Source organism: Pseudophryne corroboree, chromosome 4 (genome assembly GCF_028390025.1).
Source record: "Pseudophryne corroboree isolate aPseCor3 chromosome 4, aPseCor3.hap2, whole genome shotgun sequence".
Taxonomy (NCBI): domain Eukaryota; kingdom Metazoa; phylum Chordata; class Amphibia; order Anura; family Myobatrachidae; genus Pseudophryne; species Pseudophryne corroboree.
Window position 1 is genome coordinate 369805658 of NC_086447.1, and position 17084 is coordinate 369822741.

Below are 17084 nucleotides of genomic sequence, written 5' to 3' on the forward strand. Positions count from 1 at the left end.
AGGGGAGACATTGGGAGCATAAATAATAAGGAGGGTGTACATGGTGCCATCAATTAATGCATCTAGTAAAATGAATCTACCCTCAGGGTCAATGTGTTTCCTACTGATCAAGTGCTGTAAATTAGCATGGAAAATGATGGCCACTCCTCGGGATTTAGTATGATATGGGGCCGCTATGCATTCCCCTATCCAAGGAGCCCACAAGGAGTTCCAAGAGTCATCCAGCCAGTGCGTTTCCTGAAGAAATACTATCTGAGGAGCCATACGTTTTAAATAAGAGACTACTATCTTTCTCTTAACGGGGTGATTAAGACCTTCTACATTCCAGGAAATTATGCGTAGCAGGGTATTATGAGAAACTCCATTACTATGAGAGGGTGGGGAGGCCACAGGGGCCATATAAACCCACACCTACAGTTGGGAACCACATGTGAAATATGTGAAAGGTAAAATGGGGTCCCACCACGTCCCAGCGAGCGGGGGGGAAGACAACCTAGGAGGGGCCTGAGTCCCGGGTCGGGCAGACAAAACAAACCAAAAAACATAGAAATAGTAATATGAACAGTAAGAACTGTAAACAATTAAGGAGTAAACTAGAAGCAGTCATGCTTCACAAATATGGCACCTCGCAAGCGAAGCCCGCGAAAAAGGATCAACACAATGATAGGCAGTAAGGTGGTATGCAATAGTCAAAGTCAAGTATCAGGTAAAGAGAAGTGTAGTTTCACCTCTCCCGGGTCGTCGAAGAACAGTGGTTTTCTGTTTTCGAAAATCCGGAGGCAGGCTGGGTAGAGGAGAGAAAACTTGATCTTAGTGTCGAAAAGGTGTTTACAGATGGGGGCAAACTCTCTGCACTTGGTAGCTACAAGTGCTGAGAAATCTTGAAAGATGAGGAGGTGTTCTCCGTTGTATGATAAGGAAGCCATTTTACAATAGTGGTCAAGGAGTCTCATCTTGTCGGCATAGTTCAAGATTCTCATTATGACAGGACAGGGACGTCCAGCGGGGTTCCTCCACTCCGGTCCGAGTCGGTGAGCTCTCTCAATCATGAGTGGGACTCCTTTAAGATCCATAGCTAGTTGCTCTGGGATGCCAGAGGAGAGGAGATCCATGAGCTCATGACCCTTGACTGATTCTGGGATGCCAATGACCCTCAGATTAATACGACTGCTGCGATTTTCGAGATCATCAATCTTCTCTGATAGGTCAGCAATCTCCGATTGGTTAGCTTGTATGGTTTTCTGGGCTGAGAACAAGTCATCTTCCAGCGTACAGATTTGCTGTTCTGCTTCATCCAAACGTGTGGTATGTTGGTTGAGTTGAGTTAGTGTGGATTCGATGGCCTCCTTTATGCCCGCCAATTTTTCGTATAGCAGGGGGCCCAGGACAGCCACCAGGTCATTATGCTTAATTTTCGGCTGTTTAACCGGTGGTCTGGATCTACGTGTGCGTTGGGACGCAGAGCATGAAGTTGAGCGGTCGGAGTCGGAGGAGTTACCCCCAGGGGTTCCGTCACAGGATGGCAGTGAAGCCCCCACAGAAGTCATTGACGTAGGAATCAAGAACTTTTCCATGCAATCGCAGAATAGTAACCGCTGTGGAGATGCGCAGAGAGTAAGAAATGCCAGAGGTGTGTCATGTCTCACATGCAAAGCGCCAGGCTAATTTGGTGTCACATCACCGTGGAGTCAAAGTACGCATCCAGGTTCGGGGTGAGCCCACTCAAAGGGTTGATGGTATGATTACAGTCCGCCCATATAGGACATCCTGAGGAGGGATGAGTGAAAGGTGGGTAATATGCAGGGAGGAGGGCAGCGAGCTGAGGCGGGTATATAGCGTTTCTGTCTTGAAGGGGGGGAGAGTTCCTCACCTCACCACTAGTACCGGATGATACCAACAGTGCGGCTCCCATCTCCCACCGGTGCCACGCCACGATGCAGCTTGGGTACGGTTAAGTATTATGGCCAGCAGCCTACGTAGTGCACGGAAAGTGCGGGCTGTATCTCCTCTCCCCACGGGTATCAGGTGTGGGGGGGGCCCCCCGCGGGATATATGGGTGAAGAGCCCGGTGGTGGGTTAGCGGGAGATAGCGTGTAGGAGCCGCACAGGGGAGGACACCTTAACAGTTATATTGCTGGCTGTGCAGTGTTGGTGTTCTCTCCCCTGTGTTCTGCTCCGTCTCAGGCAGCCGCAGCAGCAGGGGTGAAGGAGCCGCCGGGTACCGCCGCCACGTCCAGGAGGCCATCCACGGCACTGCCAGCCAGAGCCCCCCGCAGGAACAGTGATCGCGGGTCGGAGGAAGACTATCCCCGCAGGCGTCAGGTACGGGGGCCACCAGGAGGTAACGAGCAGGATTCCGTGTGATTTCAAGATGGCCGCCGCTGTGGAGCACCCTTGTCCGGAGGTCCCGAATGCTCTGCTCCCGCCGGCTTCAGCCACACAGAGAGAGCCCAGATAGTAATAGAAGCGGATAGGTAAGCGCCGGCGAGCGGCCCGCCAGAGAGGACGAACCCGGTCACCCGCGCGCTGCTCCGTCACCTGTCTCGGATCTCCTCCAAAATGTAGGCCCCGGCTTTGTGGAGGGGAGAGGGCCGCAACCCGCAGAGTCGGCCTAAGCCTCCTCCCGATTCCGCGGCACGCTCCCACAGAGGCAGGAGTACAGGGTGAGAGATTGGGGCACAGATGCAGGGGGAATGAGGGTGCAGAGAAGGGTGAAAAGGGCTTTTTGCACGAATGCAGGCAGGAGCCCTCAGAAAGTGCCACCTTTAGATTTCTGGCCAATCAATGCACATTTGCAGGTGTAGCAATATAAATATGGCTCCCACCGCCTTCAGTTTCCCACGCAGATATTGCTTCTGGCTGCTGGTGCTCACCAATGTTGCAGTCCTTTCCAGAGTCCACTCTGTGGGCAATCTAGCCTTTTCTCTATACATGGCTAGTCCGGCCAGTGTGCACACTCACTTAATTTTGTAGCGCTACGCGTTTCCCTGCCTCCTCTTGTTTTCAGCAACTTCCTCAGAAGTTAATCCCTAACCCTATTCCTCCCTCTAGTTCCTAACGCTAGTCCCAAAGCCTAACCCTCCCACCTGCAGCCTAACCCTAATGTTGACATTCACATGCTGATATTTTGTGGAACTGCATTTATCAGCATGCACTGGTAAGCATTGATTGGAAGGGCATGCTTGTTGTTGAACCACAACTTAATGTTCACCGCTTCATATAAAATCTTCTCTGTGCCATTATCTAATGGGAAGTTCTTCTGTCTTTCTAATAAAATGTGAGAAAAATCAACTTCATTAAAACAAACACAAAAGCTTGATACAAACAAACAAACAAACAAACAAACATAAAATGACTGAGTACTAAATTGACCATGAGCTATTGGCTAGTAAATCACAAACACCCAGTGTTGGAGAAATGTTTGTGACTGGCTGTGCAACTATTAACAGGATACTGTTTTTCCTAGTTAGTGTGTAAAAAGGATGATGGTTTTAGTTTTTTGTTTTTTACAGGTTTTCAGGCAAAGTCATCAATTGTGATTTGGCCACCACGTGTACATATACATATGTGAAACATAGCAGACCTCCTAAGATCGTCGATTAAAAAAGTTACATTTTAAATTAGTAACAAGGATAACATAAAAGTGAAAGTAAGCACATTTTGAATTACCTGATCATTTTGATGCAGCCTACAATCCTGAAAAAGGCACATATCCATTTTGAGACATAAAAAAAAAAAATCCTCATCCACATTGGTGTAACTAAGGGCTAGGAGGCTCCTGGCACAGGGCCATCTTAATAGCAGTTTAGGCCCCTGGGTTGGGCAAAGGAATGCACTGGGGTCCATTCCCATCCTCCAATGGTATGGGTGGAGGGTGCTATCAGCAGCAGCTTTGATGTCCCGCGGGCTGTAGTGGGTGTTCTATCTTCCACTCAGCATGTAGGACCTGGAGCAGTAATTTCTGCTAAAAATTCCTTTACTGCACAGATGGTGGGATATGGGGCAGGAGGAAGAACACTAAACTGCAGAAGGGGGCATTGGGCTGAATCAAGGGACCCCAGTACAAGACGTCCAGGATGGTAGGGGGTGTTTAATATGCAGGAGAGGGGTGGGTAGTGGAGTGGGCTTAATATTCATAATTTTCCGGTCGGAGGGCAGCTTGCTTGACTGCAGATATGAGAACGTAAGGGTATGATTCTGCACCAGTGTTCAAATAGTATTTGTCGTACCAGAAATAAATTAATCTAACGAGTAAATCTCTCATGAAACACCTGGCGGTGCACCCAGAGTCAGGAAGAGTATAATCGAGGTTTATGTTACAGAAGATTCTTGTTAGGGCGCACTCTTAAATGTGTTTAGTTAAATAGGATAAGTTAAAACATAACTTTTAATAATTGAGGTTAATATACATATGAGCCCCAGCTACTCCACCGTAGGATCAGGATACAACATACAAACATACAAAGGTATTATTAAAAGCAAAGAATCCCCCCCAAAAAAGGTCATGTTCTGGTTAGTCTATTGCATATTAGAACTGCTGGGAGATGTAGACACCATGGTTCAATTTCTAAAACCTGTCATACCAGCACAAGCGAGGCCTGTTTTAATTAGGACCTATTATGGTCAAAAGGAGGTCAGATCATTTGTACCAAGAGTACACATCCACATGTATGCCAGAGATTGACTATACAGTTATTAAAGCTTTACTGTGCCCAATTGTTATCTATTGGAGTGCCCTAAAGGGCATAGAAAAGGTTGTATGGGGGAATGAAAAATAGTAGAAAATAATGTGGTGATCCTGCTGTTGGTATTGAGTCAGGATTGGATCTGAGATTACTACACCGAGTATTCTCTGAAGGTCCCCCTTTCAGAAACTGACCCGGCCCATCACCGTTTTGCTTCCAAGATCGGACGAGATTGGGCTCCTGCGGTGAGGTGTGGTAGTAAAAATTGAACGCAGATGTATACACTCACTAATGAGAGTGCACCTAAAGAAGAATATTCAGAAAAATAATGTGGATCTGCTGTCTAGGTTAGACCTAGGGTTACCTCTCTGAATCATAGATGAGAGTCCAACGGAAGAGTAAGGTTAGGAGAGGGATATAGCAAGGAATATTCCAAATCGTAAATTGGATTAAAGTACCATGAAAGAGGTGGGACTTACATAAAAATTTACAGGTGCCTTTTAGGCTACATAACCTGGCAAATGCTCAAACACTTGTTATTGCACATAACCAACCAGATCATATATCATCGTTTTGTCATATATATGCATACAGAGATGGGTATATGGTTCACCTGAAGGTTGTACTATATATAATAGTTAATCTCTGACAATTAGGAATTCGTCAGAAGACACAAAGGAAATTTTGTCACAAATATGTGTGCATGAATAAGTATATGGTTCACCGTAGAGATGCACTATGTGTAGCAGTTGATCTCTGGTAATTGGAAAATTGCCAAGGTTTAACCAAGAAAAAAAGGGGTAATGAAATAAAATGAAAAAATAAGAAACAAGAGACTTCAAAATACAGCCAATCAGGTAAGAGAATAACTGGACTGTGGCTATTCTCTACCAATAAAGCATCTAATATTTACTTCAATACAGGAACACTGTCCAGGTCCCTGGGTCAGTGTATAGATGAAAAGAAAACACGTTCTGCCCGTTCCGTGGGCTTGGTCACTTCCAAGCCCACGGGAAGGGCAAAATGCATTTTCCTTTCATCTCTGAGGACCAGGGTCACCAGGAGTATCTCTGCACATCCCTCATTCATCCCTTCTACTGACTCAGGGACCTGGGCAGTGTCCGGTATCTGTATAATAGGCATTTAATAGCTGATGTTCAGTATATACACCCTGTACTTTATTCTAAGCATTAGCTGACACTCTAATTAATGCTTGCACAAAAAGAGTATTACAGCCTAAGCAATCTGGCACTTATGTCATGAATGCCCATGTATATTTCTCCTATTCCTTATACTGGCTCAGGTTCCTGACTGTGCCCTTTCTTGGTAACTAAGTCTATACTATATATTATATTTCGAGATAATAGCTATATTTTAGTTTTTATCTACTGGAGTGCTGCATTTTGGATATTTCATATAGCCTAATAATTGGGTAACGTGACAAATGCCATATCTACTACGTATTTGAGCACTGGCTGCTACTCGAGTATATGGTTAATTTTGATGGTTTTTGATATCTTGGCATATATGTGGTGGCAGGAATATCTGCATATTTTCTTGACTCTATACACTGACCCAGGGACCTGGACAGTGTTCCTGTATTGAAGTCAACATTAGATGCTTTATTGGAAGAGAATAGCCACAGTCCAGTTATTCTCTTACCTGATTGGCTGTATTTTGCAGTCTCTCTTGTTTCTTATTTTTTCATTTTATTTCATTACCCCTTTTTTTCTTAGTTAAACCTTGGCAATTTTCCAATTACCAGAGATCAACTGCTATACATAGTGCATCTCTACGGTGAACCATATACTTATATATGCACACATATTTGTGACAAAATTTCCTTTGTGTGTTCTGACGAATTCCTAATTGTCAGAGATTAACTATTATATATAGTGCAACCTTCAGGTGAACAATATACCCATCTCTGTATGCATATGTATGACAAAACTATGATATATGATCTGGTTGGTTATGTGCAATAACAAGTGTTTGAGCATTTGCCAGGTTATGTAGCCTAAAAGGCACCTGTAAATTTTTATGTAAGTCCCACCTCTTTCATGGTACTTTAATCCAAATTTACGATTTGGAATATTCCTTGCTATATCCCTCTCCTAACCTTACTCTTCCGTTGGACTCTCATCTATGATTCAGAGAGGTAACCCTAGGTCTAACCTAGACAGCAGATCCACATTATTTTTCTGAATATTCTTCTTTAGGTGCACTCTCATTGGTGAGTCTATACATCTGCGTTCAATTTTTACTACCACACCTCACCGCAGGAGCCCAATCTCGTCCGATCTTGGAAGCAAAACGGTGATGGGCTGGGTCAGTATCTGAAAGGGGGACCTTCAGAGAATACTCGATGTAGTAGTCTCAGATCCAATCCTGACTCAATACAACAGCAGGATCACCACTTTATTTTCTACTATTTTTCATTCCCCCATACAACCTTTTCTATGCCCTTTAGGGCACTCCAATAGATAGCAATTGGGCACAGTAAAGCTTTAATAACTGTATAGTCAATCTCTGGCATACATGTGGATGTGTACTCCTGGTACAAAGGATCCGACCTCCTTTTGACCATAATCGGTCCTAATTAAAACAAGTCTCGCTTGTGCTGGTATGGCAGGTTTTAGAGATTGAACCATAATGTCTACATCTCCCAGCCAGTCTAATATGCAATAGACTAACCAGAACATGCCCTTTTTTTCTTTTTTTTTTCTTTTATTGGTTCTTTGCTTTTAATAATACCTTTTGTATGTTGTATCCTAATCCTACGATGGAGTAGCTGGGGCTCATATGTATATTAACCTCAATTATTAAAAGTTATGTTTTAACTTATCCTATTTAACTAAACACATTTAAGAGTGCACCCAAATAAGAGTCTTCTGTAACATAAACCTCAATTTGACTGCAGATATCTCAGGTTGGATAAAAAACTAGAGAGTCCCACCTTTCAGGAGGTACTGGGGACTTGGGGATCAGAGTTCAGAAGCCATGGCAAACCACCGCCGAAAATATAAAACTGCATACCAGGCATGTGAAGCTGGAGCAGAGTCCAGCTGCTGGAAGACTGATATCTCTGGTTCTTGTCATATTAGAGACAAGCTGCCAGTGTTTACCGACAGGGGAGATTCCCAGCTTTTGGAATATATGCTTAGAAAAACTTTAAGTCAGACAGAACCTGAGATATCTGGCTGGGAAGAGCAATTAACAGGCTTGGATGGGGACCACTGCTTTGAAGTCAGATATCTCTGGTTCACCAAAGCCGATTTTCAAAAATCTGGTACCCCTGGGAAAAGGGGACCCTCAGCTATCAGCCTAGGGCCCTTATACTCCTGGAGCCCTTAGGCAACTGCCCATTGAGCCCATATGAAAAGACGGCCCTGCTCAAGGTGGACCTCCTATTTGATTTTATAAATCCCTAGGTTTACAGTGCCCAAAGTGCCCATCATGTTGAGAAGGGTTTGATTGAATCTCTCTGGCTGTGGGTCCCCTTGTGGTTGGAATGGTGTCATCCTCTACTTTTCTATCCCACACAATTCCCAGATCTCTTTTATCAGGTGACTCTCCAAATCTCTTCCTTGATCAGAATGGATCTGGGCAGGGAGTCAATAGTGCACAAAGAATTTCCCCCATAGAATCTTGGCAACAGTTGTGGGTACCAAGTGAAATGATCCGTCACGACCAGAATATGTGCAGTGTTGCTTTCATCTGGCTCTACAGAAAATAAATCAATACATACCAGCTCTAGTGGCCCATCACTCAAAATGTTTTTCAATGGTGTGGCTCTTTCGGGCAGTGTTTTACGCAGAATGCAAGTCCCACAATTTCTGCAATATTTTTCAATATCAGCCTCCATCCTTGGCCAATAGAACCAATCAGCAATCAACCCGCTTGTTTTCTCAACACCTAAGTGTCCATGTTGCTCATGTAGGGCATTCAGTACAGAATCACTATGTTTCTTTGGCAGAACCAACTGTCTTTTCACTCTAACATCTCTGCGGGTGGATTCCCTATAAAGGAGGCCTCCTCTGACCATCAGAAATTCTCTTTGCCTGTGCAGTAAGATGGCTTCTTCTGTTTTAAGGGCCTTTAGCTCCAACCTCTCATTGATCTTTATCATTCAATAGACCGCTCCTAGGGACAGATCTTCCAGCTGATCACTCTTCAGCTGTTTCCTACTGATCCTCTGCAGATCACCCAGTTCAAACTGACTCAGCCAGCAATAATGTTTGGGCAGTGCAGCTTCTGAAACTCCCAATGCAGTGACACATTCTCTCACAGGCAGCACCACCACTCTTCCCTCATGGCACATACCTCTTACTTCTGGAGCAGGCACTTCCACCCACTCTTCTTCAGGTGATTCAGCATGTTTTCCAGCCAACCTGGACAAAGCATCAGCATCAATGTTTCCTTTCCCTGGTAGGTACTTTAGTGTGAAGTCATACACAGCCAAAGCTGCCAGCCATTGATGTCCTGTGGCATCCAACTTTGCTGTAGTCTGGATGTATGTCAACGGATTGTTGTCAGTATGGACTTCAAATGTAGCACCATACAAATAATCATGCAGACGGTCGACAATGATCCATTTTAATGCCAAGAATTCCAGCTTGTGCACAGGGTAATTCTTTTCGCTGGGTGATTACCCTCGGATCACATAGTGCGCAGGCCTCATCTGGCCCTCTTGTTCTTGGTAAAGTGCTCCTCCGAGTCCGTCAAATGATGCATCTACATGCAGAATGTACGGAAGGTCAGGGTTCGCATGGGCGAGAACTGAAGACAGTGTAAGGCCCTCCTTCAACTTCTTGAATGCAGTTTAACACTCTTCTATCTATCTTTCCCCAAACAGGTCATTAACACGGAGAAAGTGTTTCTTTTCTTGTTGGGCCATCCGCCCCTTCACTGGTGGGTACCCTTTGGTTAATTCTGTCAAAGGCTTGGCTAATTTAGAATATCCTGGAACAAATCTACTGTAGTACTCACAGAACAACAGAAAAGACCTCTATTCCTTTAGTTTTGTGGACCGTGGCCTCTCTGCCACTGCTTCTACCTTGGCTGGGTCAGTGGAGATCCCTTCTCTGCTGACAATGTGCCCAACATACTTGACTTGCTTCTGGCATAGTCAACGCTTTTCTACAGATAACTTTAACCCTTTACTCTTCAATCGGTCAAGTACTTTGAGCAAGCTCTCGTTATGTTCTTGTAGAGTCCTCCCAAAAATGATCAAGTCATTCAGATACACGAATACTGCACGAAAATTCATGTCTCCCACTGTCTCATCCATGCATCTCTGAAAGGTGGCTGGGGCACATTTTACCCCCTGTGGCATTCTCTTGAACTGAAAGAACCCTTAAGAGCAGATGAAGGCTGTCTTCTCAGCATCTTCCGGACTCATCAAATCTGGTAGTATCCACTCCTGAGGTCTAGCACAGAGAACCATTTGCTTCCTTGCAGACAGTCAAGTGCCTCATCAACTTTAGGCACTGTGTACTGGTCTGGCACTGTTCACTTACTAAGAGTACGATAGTCCATACACATCCGGATATCACCATTCTTCTTATGGGCCACCACTATTGGAGAGGCATAGGGAGTTTCTGATTTTTCAATAACATCATTCTCCAGTAGACCTTTCAGATGACTTCTTACATCATACTAATACGCAGGATCTAATCTTTGTGACTTTTCTCGAAATGGTTTTTCATCAGTAAGACGAATCTTATGTTGGACCCCTTTAGCCAGCCCTAGGTCCCAATCTCCTAGGGAGAAAATGTCTCTCCTTTCTAACATTTCTTTGATCAGTCTGTCAAGATCTGCTTTCATGGCATCTGTACCTTCAAAGCATAGTTGGAAACTGTCTGCAACCAACACACTCTTTTTTCTGAGCTTCTTCTTCCTCCTTTTTTCGATAGGCAGCCAGGCATACAGGGTGAATGGTGAGCGTCTGGTAATATTCATTTCCACCCTCCTCTCTGCACCATTGGTCTAGTGTATTGAACAAATGGGCATTGGTTCCTATGATAACTTGCACATCTCTATCCTCTTCTCTTGGATCTGGACACACAAGGGTGACTACTTGCACTTCTTTTTAAATCCCAGCCACTTCTCTTGGGAACTTGAGGTCCACTGTGATGTATCAAAGATATGGATACCTCTGTTCGCTGAGGCCCCAGATGGTCAGCCCAGACAATGTGTGTACCTTGACATCAGACAGATTCTCACGAAACCACTTCTCAAACACAATGTACACCTGGGACCCACTACCCAGTAAAGCCGTACACTTTTGTCCATTCAATAAGGCAGGCACATGAGGACATGGGCTGACTAGGCCAGGTGGCAATATATTCCAGGTAGCAGGTGAGTTTCCCACAGCATTGGTGCTAACTTTCTTTAGGGGGCCAGGGTGGGGTCTTCTGGTCCCCCTTTCTCATTTCCCGAAGGCTGTTCAAGTTGTGGGGATTGCTTATATGATGACCTCTGATTCCATCTGGCTGGACACTGTCTAGCTATATGTCCAGGCCGACCGCACTCGAAACATCTTCTGGGGTCACCTCGGCTCTCTAGTTGTATTGGAGATGATGGATGCGGAAGCCTTGGGGCCTCTCTAGCTGTCTGAAGGGCGAATAGATGGTCTATCTGTTCCTTCTGCACTTGAAGGATCTTCAGCAACTCCAACTCTTTTGTACTGGTTTCCTGTGTCAGGCTAACGGTCTTTATCTTCTTGACCACACCGTTTCTAGCTTCAATTATAGCTTCCTCTTGTTTGACTTCATTGATTAGCTGGTTGAAAGAAGGAGCTGGCTTTCTAGTATAGACTCCCCAGAGCTTCAATGCAACTGGGTCTAAAGACAGTGCTCCTCTTAGTAACTGTCGCATGCGACTCTCATCTACTTCACTGAGGGTCATTCCCCTTTACAATGCGGTACATTAGCTTGTCCAGGCGGTATAGATATTTGGACAATCTCTTGGCAGGTGTTTCTTAACTTGTAAAGGAGGTCAGTGGCATCTTCTGATGTTCCAAACTCTCTTTCCAGAGCTGCTAGATAGTTCCGTGCAGTAGCCTTTGGGTCACTCCGACGAGTGGCCTGCACAATCTCCATTGCTGGACCACGTAAACTCTCCACTATCCGTTGTCTCTTTGCAGTCTCAGGACAGTGCCACTTTTCCATATACTGGATTGCAGTGTCTTTCCACACCTCATAGGCATCTTCTCCAGTTGGAACAGGTTGGACACCTGAAAAAAAGGTCTCAATCTCCTATATCCACATTCATGCTGGTTTTTTCCCAGTTGCTCCACGAGTTTATTCATAGCGATCAAAAATAATTGACTCTGCATGTCAGAGGTTCTATCTAGGCCCGCAGGTGAATCATCTTGTCTTGGAATGTCAGGGGACTGTACAATGGGGCTCCTTGCCCTCTCTTCAGTAGGACTTGATTCTTGGGCAGCTCTCATCCCCTCACTTGGCTTCAGAGGCAACACTATGCTGCAAAGTGTGCTTCCCTCATAGGAAAAGACAGCAGGGATCAATCCTCTCTCCAACACAGCATTGCTCTCTTGCAGCACAGCATCATCCCGCCTGCCTAGTACATTTGGCCTCTGCATCCCTGTCTGATCTGCAATTATCTTGGTAACCTCCTCATCTGAAACTTCATGCATTCTGAATCTTTGGATAGTTGTTCACACCAACCATATACTTCTGGCTACAAACTAGCCATGGCGCCCGCCTGGTAAGCAAATTCTGAGTTAGCTGTATGAATCTCAACAGTGCACTCCACTGTAACAACCCTTTACCTGGGTTTTCTTGGTAATGGTGTGTATTTAAACTCTTCCCGCTTTGCAATACTTCTCACCTTGTACTTCTCTTGGTATTAGTGCCTCCACCCGAATCTTGCATGACGTGCTCTTCTGGGGAGTGTTCAATTTCAGGAACACCAGAGGAAGATTCAGGAAACCCCCCTGCCCACCACATGCTTAGACCACCCCCACTACAGGGATATATTACATGGATATGTTGCAAAAGCCACCCTGGCAATTTATTAAAGGGTCTGGAATAGCAATTGCTTTTATGAATTTATATACAAGGCACTATAGTAAGATCAATAAAAGAGGATATATACTAAATAGGCATAGAAACACATTGAACAGTCAGTAATGTACACACATATCTAAAGGGTGTATAATGCAGTAATAAGAAAAAATGAACATAACACATGAATCTGTTCTCTCCTGTCTGTTCCTTCCTGAACCGTCCTTTTGTATACAAAAAACACCCAGGCCTTTGCAATCACTGACTGGGTAATGACAACTTAAACAGCAGTATCACAAGGAATTTCACATACATACCACACTCAGAATTAGACAATGCATTCCCCACTATAGTGCACTGTTATTTCAGAGTTTATAAATTATCTTCTGCATGCTATGGCTTGGAGAAAACTGTACTTTAAAGGGTTCCAATTGGCACTTTCAGCAATGCTGGTACTTGTAGTTCCACAAACTGATTTGTGATGAAATCACACACTTTGTTAGCTAATAATTGTCAGTCTTTAGCAAGAAACATAACACTGTAAACTGTTAATTATCTCACATGCCTCCAAAGAGTGCAAACGCTCCTCTCCAGGGGTCAAAAAGGAAGGTTTGAAATGCATTATCCTCTTTAGGCTACTTAAATTCATCAGACTGGGGTTCTCCCTCTCAGTGGGACTCTCTCTGTACAGACACTTTGATTTCTTCCCCAGTATTCTCCAGTCATTGTCAGCTGCATCTTAGCTATATGCAAAACATGGCTCCTTCTTCTCTCTCTCCTGGCCCATCTCCTCCTCCACTCCTCTGGACAAAAGCATTCCATTCTCCACTCCCCCCTCTCCATGCCCTGTTTCCCCACCCCCGACAGCCTCTGCGTGTCACTCTGTATATCCTCTGAATTAAACCCAAGGCTGTCTGGGAGATGTTGTCTCTGAACACAAAATGGCCGGTGTCCAATTTCACATCTGCTGCCTGATATAAGTGCTGGGCACTACATATACATTTTAAATACCATCAATTCAAAGTTCTTACTTCAACCATTGGTATAAAGTGTAAAAATATGCTTGGTTACAATACAGGAGACATGTGAACCTGTAGAGGAGTGAAGAGGTACTGCTAAAATGATGCCAACTTCCAATCATTAAACTGTAATGCAAATACATTTGTGCTGAGATAAATAAAATAAAAAAATAAATAAATAAAACTTGATTAAGGCATCATTCTAGACAAGGAAGTGTGCTAAGCTATTACTATGTATGATTATGTTTCTAATTTGTATACAATGTTTAATAGCCACTTTAAGATTAAACAGTTAAAATATATATTTTTTTTTTAAATTTCTTCATTGAACCATGTACACTTAAAATATTAAAATGAATTTGACATGTATGACAGTAATAATATGTGAAATACAAACAGAGTCAATATAAGTAAAGCAAAATCCATGTAGTAATAAATATAATAGACTTGGACCTGTAAATCACAGCTGCCCAGAGCTGGAGTAGCATCAGTAGCAATCAAAAGATCTTGGGAGTATATTCGTGTATCGTACCACAATGTGCCGGGAAAACATTTTCTCAGTTGTTCTCTCCCATGTGTACTTAAATAATTTTAAAGTTGAGAATTACATTTTTCAAATGCTATTTTGTCTTGTTAATGTTTTAATAGGTTTTCACACCTTCCAAGTGGCTGAATTTGCTTAAAATGCAGCTGTAGTGACAATGGTGTGACCAATGGGACATCAAGCAGCAATCAGTAAACATGGAACAATGTTAGTGACCTTTCTTCTACTGTTAATGGATCCCTAGAGAAGCAATGTGACATTATCCTGACCTGAACAAGTGGAGTGGAATTACCAGGAACTGCCCACACATATATATTTGTACATTTATATGTAATAAGAGATGCAGACAATAACTGTAAGCAGTAAGACAAGTCAGCCACATAGATAGATTGTTTTTCAAGAGTGAATGGAACAGACATTGGTACAGGCAATCAGAAGAAGGTATAGAGTGAGTGACAAGCAGCTAGGGGACTATGACAGCAAGCCATGCACCTCACTGGAAAGTAACTGGAGGCATGAACACTGTTTTGCTTTGTATTATTATCTGTAATTTTGTATTTTATGGTAAGATATATTGAATCCATTGCTTTCTATGATGTTAAAATACTGTTTTAGTCCAGGTGCTCACTGGTGTAGCATTTCAAGTGAATTGTCTCCTGCCAGAATCTTAAAGCTTGCTGCAGGTTACATATTTATACACATCGCACTAAAGCATTCAACATGCTTCATTGTCTATATACAGTGGCCAATACAGTATTTGGTGACCATGGCTAATTAGATTATATCTGTAGTACTCTGATGGAACACTCCTGGGTAGAAACATCTATCTACTTCGTGTGGACAGAGTGTGCCATCAAACTCAGCACACCGAGAGGAGCAATACCCTAGAGGTATATTTACTAAAGTGTTGTTATTTAGAAGTAAAGATGTTGCCCATAGCAACGGATCAGATTCTAGCTATTATTTTCTAGAAGGTGCTAGATAAAAAAGTAGACTCTGATTGGTTGTCATGGGCAACATCTCCACTTCTGGTTCTATAAACCCGCACTTTAGTAATTAAGTCTTGGAGTCTTAGAGTATTTGTATTAATAAAAGTAAAAACTTTTTCTTAATACAGATTATTAACACAATTAAGGGGATAATTCCAAGTTGATCGCAGCAGGAAATTTTTTAGCAGTTGGGCAAAACCATGTGCACTGCAGGGGAGGCAGATATAACATATGCAGAAAGAGTTAGATTTGGGTGGGTTATTTTATTTCTGTGCAGGGTAAATACTGGCTGCTTTATTTTTACACTGCAAATTAGATTGCAGATTGAACACACCCCACCCAAATCTAACTCTCTCTGCACATGTTATATCTGCCTCCCCTGCAGTGCACATGGTTTTGCCCAACTGCCAAAAAAATTCCTGCTGCGATCAATTTGGAATTACCCCCAAAATACACACAAGAAAAATAAATAACAATATATAGCCTTAAACACAGTTACAATGTGCTTATTTTTACATTTGCCTAGGATTATTAATACTATATTTTTGTTTTTTTTATCATTATCACTGGTAACTTAATTAATGGCCTTTTTTTAGTTTTCTCATGGATTAAAGTGACTATATTGTGGCAGTATATGCTCGTTTTTATCTTATGGTTTTAGGTGGTTATTCAGTAGTCCTTTAATAGACACGTGATGATGGGGTGTAGCAGTCTTTAGGACTGCAGGCTCCTAGGCCTAGAAATTTCGGTTACTGAGTGACATAAAAATGGACAATTTGTTGTTGAGAGTTTGAAGTGGTTATCTATAACCCGGTAGCAAAATGCTTTCTGCATCTCAGACGTCTGCCATTACAGATTTGTCCTCTTATATCTTTGCTCTGTGCGCTATAAGTCGCAATAGGACCCATGAGCAGCTTCTACTTATTAAAATGATATGCAGCATGCCTATGTTCTGTGTGTACTGTGACTGTATTTGCATACAAAATGCTATGCTAGAGTGTTTTCCTGGAAAACACTGTAATGTGGCATTTCAGATGCAGATACCACCGTAATTAGACACAGAATATGACATGCTACATATAATTTTATCGGCAGAATCTGCTTGTGCGTTCTGTTGCATTACATTGTGTTTAAGACACATTTTCATGGAAAATGGACACAGGACACATCTATGTTTGAGAATTGTGTCACACAAAGCCTCCTGCTCCACTGCACTTTTTAAAAAAAAACAATAACTTTATGAAAACATTTTTCTTTCAGATAATAAACCATTTTTTTTTGTGATTTTACTGAAGCAAGTGTATCACAAAATACACAAAATAAAAGTCATGACATACAACATGGTACAGTAATTTTCAACATGAGACAAACAAGGTATTTGGAGTACAAATGTTGCAATGCAGGTGGGGCAGATGTAACATGTGCAGAGCAGTGGCGATTTTCCCATTAAGCACGTGAGGCACTTGTCTAGGGGCGACACTTGTTTGGGGGCTGCACTTGGATACTTGTGTTGGTACTGTCAGATCGAAATGTATCAGTAAGTGCCAAATATTTCCACTATACTGTACCATATGCCATCTTGAATGGAGTGTAAATGGGAAGGACATGCACATACTGCCCCTGTAAGCTGCCCGACTTAGTAAATATGTATACCTGTACGTAATTTTTTTAAAAGGTCATAGTTAAAGGATTTTTCTTTATTATTAAATTAAATTGGCTATCATCAAATGAGTGCTCAATAAAAATAATAAAATAAGGCAGACAAGGAGGAGCAGCCATTACTATTGTGCCTATGGGCATGCTCACCCTTACATCTG